Here is a 12,070-nt window from a genome sequence, read left to right as displayed (position 1 = left end):
CAAAGGGCACTTTCTTTGTCTGCACAGCTGCCCAAACCCTCACCTTTCCACTCAGGCCGCCCTCTTACTTGAAGTGTGTGTGGAACCTGTCCACGCAGTACACCTCGCTGCACAGCTAAGCATAGGTCTGGGCATCGTAGCTTCCTTCCAGGTGACCGAGGCTCGCAGGCAGATGGGTCCCTGGGACACACGCGGAGAGGCTCCTGCCCGGGCCACAGGCCGCCCACTGCCCCTGCCCCAGATCGGGGGCTGCAAAGCAGCCCTGTCTGAGTCCCCTGCCTCTAGAGGGAGTATTGGACCAACAGTTGTAGAAAACGGGGTACTTGCGGGCCACACATTGGAGGGACACAAATAAATCTTTGCCGACTTTCTGCTGAAACTTACGAGCATTCACAACTAAGCCTCTTACAAGGTCAGCTATTTAGCTAAACATGAGCTCATGATCTAAATTTACACAATAATGAAGAAAGCAGCTACAAGGGGAGACAATCAGCCAAAACAATCAATACCAGAATTAGATTCCCAAGGCCATCCATCAGATGTAGGAATAATCGGGTGCAAGGCAGAAAATATACATAAAACTGGAACTGAAACAAGGCACGAGGATGTATTCAAAGACTGGTAGGATCTCTAAAACATTTTTAAAGGACATGTCATTGATAAAGGTAAATACACAAAGGTTGTGTAATACAACAGATTAATCATTGAGAAGAGTGAAATTATGCTGTTTTGAAAACTATGGCAGGTCAGATTTTCTGCCTAATTATATAAGAAGATTTCTCTAAAAAATAAACATTATTTCAAAGCCTTATTGGCTGTGAAATAAGTTAAGGGTATTTCAAATGGCTTGTCTGCAAAGAAAGGTGAGATGTAGTGGATCACAGAAAGTCGAGGGGAAAATAGGTCAGTATATACATTGCTATATGGTGAACTAAGCCTTAGGCCGGCAACAGTGGAGAGGACCTGACCCTTAGAAACGTACAAGTAAGCTGGAATCTTCAAAAGTTCAAATCTTTATAAGTAAAAAGATTTATTAAAATGAATAACCAAGTGTTTTAATTGACATCAGAAGATGAAAACAATAAAACCTGAGAACATAGAATAAAGTTAAATAAAGATATGAGCAGAAGTTAATACAACAGAAAACGTATAAAATTCAGATGATTTAGTAAGTCCAAAGAATCTTCTTTGAAAAGATTTAAAAGACACACTTTGATTAAGGAAAACAAAAACGTAAGTAAAGAATATACAGAAAGAGTCAGGACAATGTTAGAGCAGAGAATATATGAAATGCCAGTAAATTTGAACATTTCTGGAAAGTGGACCATTTCCTAGCTCCTAAAGTTTACCAAAACTGACACAAGAGGAAATCATTTAAGGTCATCATGTCTGCCCTTGGCATTCTCGGAACGCCCTGGCCTCAGAATGCAGCCTCTGTCGTCCATGGTAACCTGCGGAGAGGGGGCGGGGCTGAGGGAGTTTCGAACACTGCCCTCACTGAGGGAGTGGGTGTGGCCATCTCTGCTGTGACTGAACAAAGGGCAGGGGAGCAGGGGGCCCAGGGCAGGGCCCTCAGAGCCCGGCAGGCCCAGTGGAGTGTCACAAGCATTTAGGCCCATGCCAAAGGGCGCTTTCTTTGTCTGCACAGCTGCCCAAACTCTCACCTTTCCACTCAGGCCGCCCTCTTACTTGAAGTGTGTGTGGAACCTGTCTGCGCAGTACACCTCGCTGCACAGCTAAGCATAGGTCTGGGCATCATAGCTTCCTGCCAGGTGACCGAGGCTCGCAGGCAGATGGGTCCCTGGGACACACGCGGAGAGGCTCCTGCCCGGGCCACAGGCCGCCCACTTCCCCTGCCCCAGATCGGGGGCCGCAAAGCAGCCCTGTCTGAGTACCCTGCCTCTAGAGGGAGTATTGGACCAACACTTGTAGAAAACGGGGTCCTTGCGGGCCACTCATTGGAGGGACACAAATAAATCTTTGCCGACTTTCTGCTGAAACTTACGAGCGTTCACACCTAAGCCTCCTACAAGGTCAGCTGTTTAGCTAAACATGAGCTCATGATCTAAATTTACACAATAATGAAGAAAGCAGCTACAAGGGGAGACAATCAGCCAAAACAATCAATACCAGTATTAGATTCCCAAGGCCATCCATCAGATGTAGGAATAATCGGGTGCAAGGCAGAAAATATACATCAAACTGGAAATGAAACAAGGCACAAGGATGTTTTCAAAGACTGGTAGGATCTCTAAAACATTTTTAAAGACATGTCATTGATAAAGCTAAATACACAAAGGTTGTGTAATACAACAGATTAATCATTGAGAAGAGTGAAATTATGCTGTTTTGAAAACTATGGCAGGTCAGATTTTCTGCCTAATTATATAAGAAGATTTCTCTAAAAAATACACATTATTTCAAAGCCTTATTGGCTGTGAAATAAGTTAAGTGTATTTCAAATGGCTTGTCTGCAAAGAAAGGTGAGATGTAGTGGATCACAGAAAGTCGAGGGGAAAATAGGTCAATATATACATTTCTATATGGTGAACTAAGCCTTAGGCCGGCAACAGTGGAGAGGACCTGAACCTTACAAACGTACATGTAAGCTGGAATCTTCAAAAGTTCAAATCTTTATAAGTAAAAAGATTTATTAAAATGAATAACCAAGTGTTTTAATTGACATCAGAAGATGAAAACAATAAACCCTGAGAACATAGAAAAAAGTTAAATAAAGATATGAGCAGAAGTTAATACAACAGAAAACGGATAAAATTCAGGTGATTTAGTAAGTCCAAAGAATCTTCTTTGAAAAGATTTAAAAGACACACTTTGATTAAGGAAAACCAAAACATAAGTAAAGAATATACAGAAAGAGTCAGGACAATGTTAGAGCAGAGAATATATGAAATGCCAGTAAATTTGAACATTTCTGTCAAGTGGACCATTTCCTAGCTCCTAAAGTTTACCAAAACTGACACAAGAGGAAATCATTTAAGGTCATCATGTCTGCCCTTGGCATTCTCGGAACGCCCTGGCCTCAGAATGCAGCCTCTGTAGTCCATGGTAACCTGCGGAGAGGGGGCGGGGCTGAGGGAGGTTGGAACACTGCCCTCACTGAGGGAGTGGGTGTGGCCATCTCTGCTGTGACTGAACAAAGGGCAGGGGAGCAGGGGGCCCAGGGCAGGGCCCTCAGAGCCCGGCAGGCCCAGTGGAGTGTCACAAGCATTTAGGCCCAGGCCAAAGGGCACTTTCTTTGTCTGCACAGCTGCCCAAACCCTCACCTTTCCACTCAGGCCGCCCTCTTACTTGAAGTGTGTGTGGAACCTGTCCACGCAGTACACCTCGCTGCACAGCTAAGCATAGGTCTGGGCATCGTAGCTTCCTTCCAGGTGACCGAGGCTCGCAGGCAGATGGGTCCCTGGGACACACGCGGAGAGGCTCCTGCCCGGGCCACAGGCCGCCCACTGCCCCTGCCCCAGATCGGGGGCTGCAAAGCAGCCCTGTCGGAGTCCCCTGCCTCTAGAGGGATTATTGGACCAACACTTGTAGAAAACGGGGTCCTTGCGGGCCACTCATTGGAGGGACACAAATAAATCTTTGCCGACTTTCTGCTGAAACTTACGAGCATTCACAACTAAGCCTCTTACAAGGTCAGCTGTTTAGCTAAACATGAGCTCATGATCTAAATTTACACAATAATGAAGAAAGCAGCTACAAGCGTAGACAATCAGCCAAAACAATCAATACCAGTATTAGATTCCCAAGGCCATCCATCAGATGTAGGAATAATCGGGTGCAAGGCAGAAAATATACATAAAACTGGAACTGAAACAAGGCACGAGGATGTTTTCAAAGACTGGTAGGATCTCTAAAACATTTTTAAAGGACATGTCATTGATAAAGCTAAATACACAAAGGTTGTGTAATACAACAGTTTAATCATTGAGAAGAGTGAAATTATGCTGTTTTGAAAACTATGGCAGGTCAGATTTTCTGCCTAATTATATAAGAAGATTTCTCTAAAAAATACACATTATTTCAAAGCCTTATTGGCTGTGAAATAAGTTAAGTGTATTTCAAATGGCTTGTCTGCAAAGAAAGGTGAGATGTAGTGGATCACAGAAAGTCGAGGGGAAAATAGGTCAATATATACATTGCTATATGGTGAACTAAGCCTTAGGCCGGCAACTGTGGAGAGGACCTGACCCTTAGAAACGTACAAGTAAGCTGGAATCTTCAAAAGTTCAAATCTTTATAAGTAAAAAGATTTATTAAAATGAATAACCAAGTGTTTTAATTGACATCAGAAAATGAAAACAATAAACACTGAGAACATAGAAAAAAGTTAAATAAAGATATGAGCAGAACTTAATACAACAGAAAACGGATAAAATTCAGGTGATTTAGTAAGTCCAAAGAATCTTCTTTGAAAAGATTTAAAAGACACACTTTGATTAAGGAAAACCAAAACATAAGTAAAGAATATACAGAAAGAGTCAGGACAATGTTAGAGCAGAGAATATATGAAATGCCAGTAAATTTGAACATTTCTGTCAAGTGGACCATTTCCTAGCTCCTAAAGTTTACCAAAACTGACACAAGAGGAAATCATTTAAGGTCATCATGTCTGCCCTTGGCATTCTCGGAACGCCCTGGCCTCAGAATGCAGCCTCTGTAGTCCATGGTAACCTGCGGAGAGGGGGCGGGGCTGAGGGAGGTTGGAACACTGCCCTCACTGAGGGAGTGGGTGTGGCCATCTCTGCTGTGACTGAACAAAGGGCAGGGGAGCAGGGGGCCCAGGGCAGGGCCCTCAGAGCCCGGCAGGCCCAGTGGAGTGTCACAAGCATTTAGGCCCAGGCCAAAGGGCACTTTCTTTGTCTGCACAGCTGCCCAAACCCTCACCTTTCCACTCAGGCCGCCCTCTTACTTGAAGTGTGTGTGGAACCTGTCCACGCAGTACACCTCGCTGCACAGCTAAGCATAGGTATGGGCATCGTAGCTTCCTTCCAGGTGACCGAGGCTCGCAGGCAGATGGGTCCCTGGGACACACGCGGAGAGGCTCCTGCCCGGGCCACAGGCCGCCCACTTCCCCTGCCCCAGATCGGGGGCCGCAAAGCAGCCCTGTCTGAGTACCCTGCCTCTAGAGGGAGTATTGGACCAACACTTGTAGAAAACGGGGTCCTTGCGGGCCACTCATTGGAGGGACACAAATAAATCTTTGCCGACTTTCTGCCGAAACTTACGAGCATTCACAACTAAGCCTCTTACAAGGTCAGCTGTTTAGCTAAACATGAGCTCATGATCTAAATTTACACAATAATGAAGAAAGCAGCTACAAGGGGAGACAATCAGCCAAAACAATCAATACCAGTATTAGATTCCCAAGGCCATCCATCAGATGTAGGAATAATCGGGTGCAAGGCAGAAAATATACATAAAACTGGAACTGAAACAAGGCACGAGGATGTTTTCAAAGACTGGTAGGATCTCTAAAACATTTTTAAAGGACATGTCATTGATAAAGCTAAATACACAAAGGTTGTGTAATACAACAGTTTAATCATTGAGAAGAGTGAAATTATGCTGTTTTGAAAACTATGGCAGGTCAGATTTTCTGCCTAATTATATAAGAATATTTCTCTAAAAAATACACATTATTTCAAAGCCTTATTGGCTGTGAAATAAGTTAAGTGTATTTCAAATGGCTTGTCTGCAAAGAAAGGTGAGATGTAGGGGATCACAGAAAGTCGAGGGGAAAATAGGTCAATATATACATTGCTATATGGTGAACTAAGCCTTAGGCCGGCAACTGTGGAGAGGACCTGACCCTTAGAAACGTACAAGTAAGCTGGAATCTTCAAAAGTTCAAATCTTTATAAGTAAAAAGATTTATTAAAATGAATAACCAAGTGTTTTAATTGACATCAGAAGATGAAAACAATAAACCCTGAGAACATAGAAAAAAGTTAAATAAAGATATGAGCAGAACTTAATACAACAGAAAACGTATAAAATTCAGGTGATTTAGTAAGTCCAAAGAATCTTCTTTGAAAAGATTTAAAAGACACACTTTGATTAAGGAAAACCAAAACATAAGTAAAGAATATACAGAAAGAGTCAGGACAATGTTAGAGCAGAGAATATATGAAATGCCAGTAAATTTGAACATTTCTGTCAAGTGGACCATTTCCTAGCTCCTAAAGTTTACCAAAACTGACACAAGAGGAAATCATTTAAGGTCATCATGTCTGCCCTTGGCATTCTCGGAACGCCCTGGCCTCAGAATGCAGCCTCTGTAGTCCATGGTAACCTGCGGAGAGGGGGCGGGGCTGAGGGAGGTTGGAACACTGCCCTCACTGAGGGAGTGGGTGTGGCCATCTCTGCTGTGACTGAACAAAGGGCAGGGGAGCAGGGGGCCCAGGGCAGGGCCCTCAGATCCCGGCAGGCCCAGTGGAGTGTCACAAGCATTTAGGCCCAGGCCAAAGGGCGCTTTCTTTGTCTGCACAGCTGCCCAAACTCTCACCTTTCCACTCAGGCCGCCCTCTTACTTGAAGTGTGTGTGGAACCTGTCCGCGCAGTACACCTCGCTGCACAGCTAACCATAGGTCAGGGCATTGTGGCCTCCTGCCAGGTGACTGAGGCTCACAGGCAGATGGGTCCCTGGGAGACACGCGGAGAGGCTCCTGCCCGGGCCACAGGCAGCCCACTTCCACTGCCCCAGATCGGGGGCCGCAAAGCAGCCCTGTCTGAGTCCCCTGCCTCTTGAGGGAGTATTGGACAAACACTTGTAGAAAACGGGGTCCTTGCGGGCCACTCATTGGAGGGACACAAAGAAATCTTTGCCGACTTTCTGCTGAAACTTACGAGCGTTCACACCTAAGCCTCTTACAAGGTCAGCTGTTTAGCTAAACATGAGCTCATGATCTAAATTTACACAATAATGAAGAAAGCAGCTACAAGGGGAGACAATCAGCCAAAACAATCAATACCAGTATTAGATTCCCAAGGCCATCCATCAGATGTAGGAATAATCGGGTGCAAGGCAGAAAATATACATCAAACTGGAAATGAAACAAGGCACAAGGATGTTTTCAAAGACTGGTAGGATCTCTAAAACATTTTTAGAGGACATGTCATTGATAAAGCTAAATACACAAGGGTTGTGTAATACAACAGTTTAATCATTGAGAAGTGTGAAATTATGCTGTTTTGAAAACTATGGCAGGTCAGATTTACTGCCTAATTATATAAGAAGATTTCTCTAAAAAATACACATTATTTCAAAGCCTTACTGGCTGTGAAATAAGTTAAGGGTATTTCAAATGGCTTGTCTGCAAAGAAAGCTGAGATGTAGGGGATCACAGAAAGTCTAGAGGAAAATAGGTCAATATATACATTGCTATATGGTGAACTAAGCCTTAGGCCAGCAACAATGGAGAGGACCTGACCCTTAGACACGTACAAGTAAGCTGGAATCTTCAAAAGTTCAAATCTTTATAAGTAAAAAGATTTATTAAAATGAATAACCAAGTGTTTTAATTGACATCAGAAGATGAAAACAATAAACCCTGAGAACATAGAAAAAAGTTAAATAAAGATATAAGCAGAATTTAATACAACAGAAAACATATAAAATCCAGGTGATTTAGTAAGTCCAAAGAATCTTCTTTGAAAAGATTTAAAAGACACACTTTGATTAAGGAAAACCAAAACATAAGTAAAGAATATACAGAAAGAGTCAGGACAATGTTAGAGCAGAGAATATATGAAATGCCAGTAAATTTGAACATTTCTGTCAAGTGGACCATTTCCTAGCTCCTAAAGTTTACCAAAACTGACACAAGAGGAAATCAATTAAGGTCATCATGTCTGCCCTTGGCATTCTCGGAAAGCCCTTGCCTCAGAATGCAGCCTCTGTAGTCCATGGTAACCTGCGGAGAGGGGGCGGGGCTGAGGGAGGTTGGAACACTGCCCTCACAGAGGGTGTGGGTGTGGCCATCTCTGCTGTGACTGAACAAAGGGCAGGGGAGCAGGGGGCCCAGGGAAGGGCCCTCAGAGCCCGGCAGGCCCAGTGGAGTGTCACAAGCATTTAGGCCCAGGCCAAAGGGCGCTTTCTTTGTCTGCACAACTGCCCAAACTCTCACCTTTCCACTCAGGCCGCCCTCTTACATGAAGTGTGTGTGGAACCTGTCGGCGCAGTACACCTCGCTGCACAGCTAAGCATAGGTCTGGGCATCGTAGCTTTCTGGCAGGTGACCGAGGCTCGCAGGCAGATGTGTCCCTGGGACACACGCGGAGAGGCTCCTGCCCGGGCCACAGGCCCCCCACTGCCCCTGCCCCAGATCGGGGGCCGCAAAGCAGCCCTGTCTGAGTCCCCTGCCTCTAGAGGGAGTATTGGACCAACACTTGTAGAAAACGGGGTCCTTGTGGGCCACTCATTGGAGGGACACAAAGAAATCTTTGCCGACTTTCTGCTGAAACTTACGAGCGTTCACACCTAAGCCTCTTACAAGGTCAGCTGTTTAGCTAAACATGAGCTCATGATCTAAATTTACACAATAATGAAGAAAGCAGCTACAAGGGGAGACAATCAGCCAAAACAATCAATACCAGTATTAGATTCCCAAGGCCATCCATCAGATGTAGGAATAATCCGGTGCAAGGCAGAAAATATACATAAAACTGGAACTGAAACAAGGCACGAGGATGTTTTCAAAGACTGGTAGGATCTCTAAAACATTTTTAAAGGACATGTCATTGATAAAGCTAAATACACAAAGGTTGTGTAATACAACAGATTAATCATTGAGAAGAGTGAAATTATGCTGTTTTGAAAACTATGGCAGGTCAGATTTTCTGCCTAATTATATAAGAAGATTTCTCTAAAAAATACACATTATTTCAAAGCCTTATTGGCTGTGAAATAAGTTAAGGGTATTTCAAATGGCTTGTCTGCAAAGAAAGGTGAGATGTAGGGGATCACAGAAAGTCGAGGGGAAAATAGGTCAATATATACATTGCTATATGGTGAACTAAGCCTTAGGCCGGCAACAATGGAGAGGACCTGACCCTTAGAAACGTACAAGTAAGCTGGAATCTTCAAAAGTTCAAATCTTTATAAGTAAAAAGATTTATTAAAATGAATAACCAAGTGTTTTAATTGACATCAGAAGATGAAAACAATAAACCCTGAGAACATAGAAAAAAGTTAAATAAAGATATGAGCAGAACTTAATACAACAGAAAACGTATAAAATCCAGGTGATTTAGTAAGTCCAAAGAATCTTCTTTGAAAAGATTTAAAAGACACACTTTGATTAAGGAAAACAAAAACATAAGTAAAGAATATACAGAAAGAGTCAGGACAATGTTAGAGCAGAGAATATATGAAATGCCAGTAAATTTGAACATTTCTGTCAAGTGGACCATTTCCTAGCTCCTAAAGTTTACCAAAACTGACACAAGAGGAAATCATTTAAGGTCATCATGTCTGCCCTTGGCATTCTCGGAACGCCCTGGCCTCAGAATGCAGCCTCTGTAGTCCATGGTAACCTGCGGAGAGGGGGCGGGGCTGAGGGAGGTTGGAACACTGCCCTTACTGAGGGAGTGGGTGTGGCCATCTCTGCTGTGACTGAACAAAGGGCAGGGGAGCAGGGGGCCCAGGGAAGGGCCCTCAGAGCCCGGCAGGCCCAGTGGAGTGTCACAAGCATTTAGGCCCATGCCAAAGGGCGCTTTCTTTGTCTGCACAGCTGCCCAAACTCTCACCTTTCCACTCAGGCCGCCCTCTTACTTGAAGTGTGTGTGGAACCTGTCCGCGCAGTACACCTCGCTGCACAGCTAAGCATAGGTCTGGGCATCGTAGCTTCCTGGCAGGTGACCGAGGCTCGCAGGCAGATGGGTCCCTGGGACACACGGGGAGAGGCTCCTGCCCGGGCCACAGGCCGCCCACTGCCCCTGCCCCAGATCGGGGGCCGCAAAGCAGCACTGTCTGAGTCCCCTGCCTCTAGAGGGAGTATTGGCCAACACTTGTAGAAAACGGGGTCCTTGCGGGCCACTCATTGGAGGGACACAAATAAATCTTTGCCGACTTTCTGCTGAAACTTACGAGCATTCACATCTAAGCCTCTTACAAGGTCAGCTATTTAGCTAAACATGAGCTCATGATCTAAATTTACACAATAATGAAGAAAGCAGCTACAAGGGGAGACAATCAGCCAAAACAATCAATACCAGAATTAGATTCCCAAGGCCATCCATCAGATGTAGGAATAATCGGGTGCAAGGCAGAAAATATACATAAAACTGGAACTGAAACAAGGCACGAGGATGTATTCAAAGACTGGTAGGTTCTCTAAAACATTTTTAAAGGACATGTCATTGATAAAGCTAAATACACAAAGGTTGTGTAATACAACAGATTAATCATTGAGAAGAGTGAAATTATGCTGTTTTGAAAACTATGGCAGGTCAGATTTTCTGCCTAATTATATAAGAAGATTTCTCTAAAAAATAAACATTATTTCAAAGCCTTATTGGCTGTAAAATAAGTTAAGGGTATTTCAAATGGCTTGTCTGCAAAGAAAGGTGAGATGTAGTGGATCACAGAAAGTCGAGGGGAAAATAGGTCAGTATATACATTGCTATATGCTGAACTAAGCCTTAGGCCGGCAAGAGTGGAGAGGACCTGACCCTTAGAAACATACAAGTAAGCTGGAATCTTCAAAAGTTCAAATCTTTATAAGTAAAAAGATTTATTAAAATGAATAACCAAGTGTTTTAATTGACATCAGAAGATGAAAACAATAAACCCTGAGAACATAGAAAAAAGTTAAATAAAGATATGAGCAGAAGTTAATACAACAGAAAACGTATAAAATTCAGATGATTTAGTAAGTCCAAAGAATCTTCTTTGAAAAGATTTAAAAGACACACTTTGATTAAGGAAAACAAAAACATAAGTAAAGAATATACAGAAAGAGTCAGGACAATGTTAGAGCAGAGAATATATGAAATGCCAGTAAATTTGAACATTTCTGGAAAGTGGACCATTTCCTAGCTCCTAAAGTTTACCAAAACGGACACAAGAGGAAATCATTTAAGGTCATCATGTCTGCCCTTGGCATTCTCGGAACGCCCTGGCCTCAGAATGCAGCCTCTGTCGTCCATGGTAACCTGCGGAGAGGGGGCGGGGCTGAGGGAGGTTGGAACACTGCCCTCACTGAGGGAGTGGGTGTGGCCATCTCTGCTGTGACTGAACAAAGGGCAGGGGAGCAGGGGGCCCAGGGAAGGGCCCTCAGAGCCCGTCAGGCCCAGTGGAGTGTCACAAGCATTTAGGCCCAGGACAAAGGGCGCTTTCTTTGTCTGCACAGCTGCCCAAACTCTCACCTTTCCACTCAGGCCGCCCTCTTACTTGAAGTGTGTGTGGAACCTGTCTGCGCAGTACACCTCGCTGCACAGATAAGCATAGGTCTGGGCATCATAGCTTCCTGCCAGGTGACCGAGGCTCGCAGGCAGATGGGTCCCTGGGACACACGCGGAGAGGCTCCTGCCCGGGCCACAGGCAGCCCACTTCCACTGCCCCAGATCGGGGGCCGCAAAGCAGCCCTGTCTGAGTCCCCTGCCTCTTGAGGGAGTATTGGACAAACACTTGTAGAAAACGGGGTCCTTGCGGGCCACTCATTGGAGGGACACAAAGAAATCTTTGCCGACTTTCTGCTGAAACTTACGAGCGTTCACACCTAAGCCTCTTACAAGGTCAGCTGTTTAGCTAAACATGAGCTCATGATCTAAATTTACACAATAATGAAGAAAGCAGCTACAAGGGGAGACAATCAGCCAAAACAATCAATACCAGTATTAGATTCCCAAGGCCATCCATCAGATGTAGGAATAATCGGGTGCAAGGCAGAAAATATACATCAAACTGGAAATGAAACAAGGCACAAGGATGTTTTCAAAGACTGGTAGGATCTCTAAAACATTTTTAGAGGACATGTCATTGATAAAGCTAAATACACAAGGGTTGTGTAATACAACAGTTTAATCATTGAGAAGTGTGAAATTATGC

The sequence above is a fragment of the Mesoplodon mirus genome (genome assembly GCF_964341445.2).
Source record: "Mesoplodon mirus genome assembly, chromosome: 1".
Classification (NCBI taxonomy): domain Eukaryota; kingdom Metazoa; phylum Chordata; class Mammalia; order Artiodactyla; family Ziphiidae; genus Mesoplodon; species Mesoplodon mirus.
Note: the sequence above shows the minus strand (reverse complement) of the source record.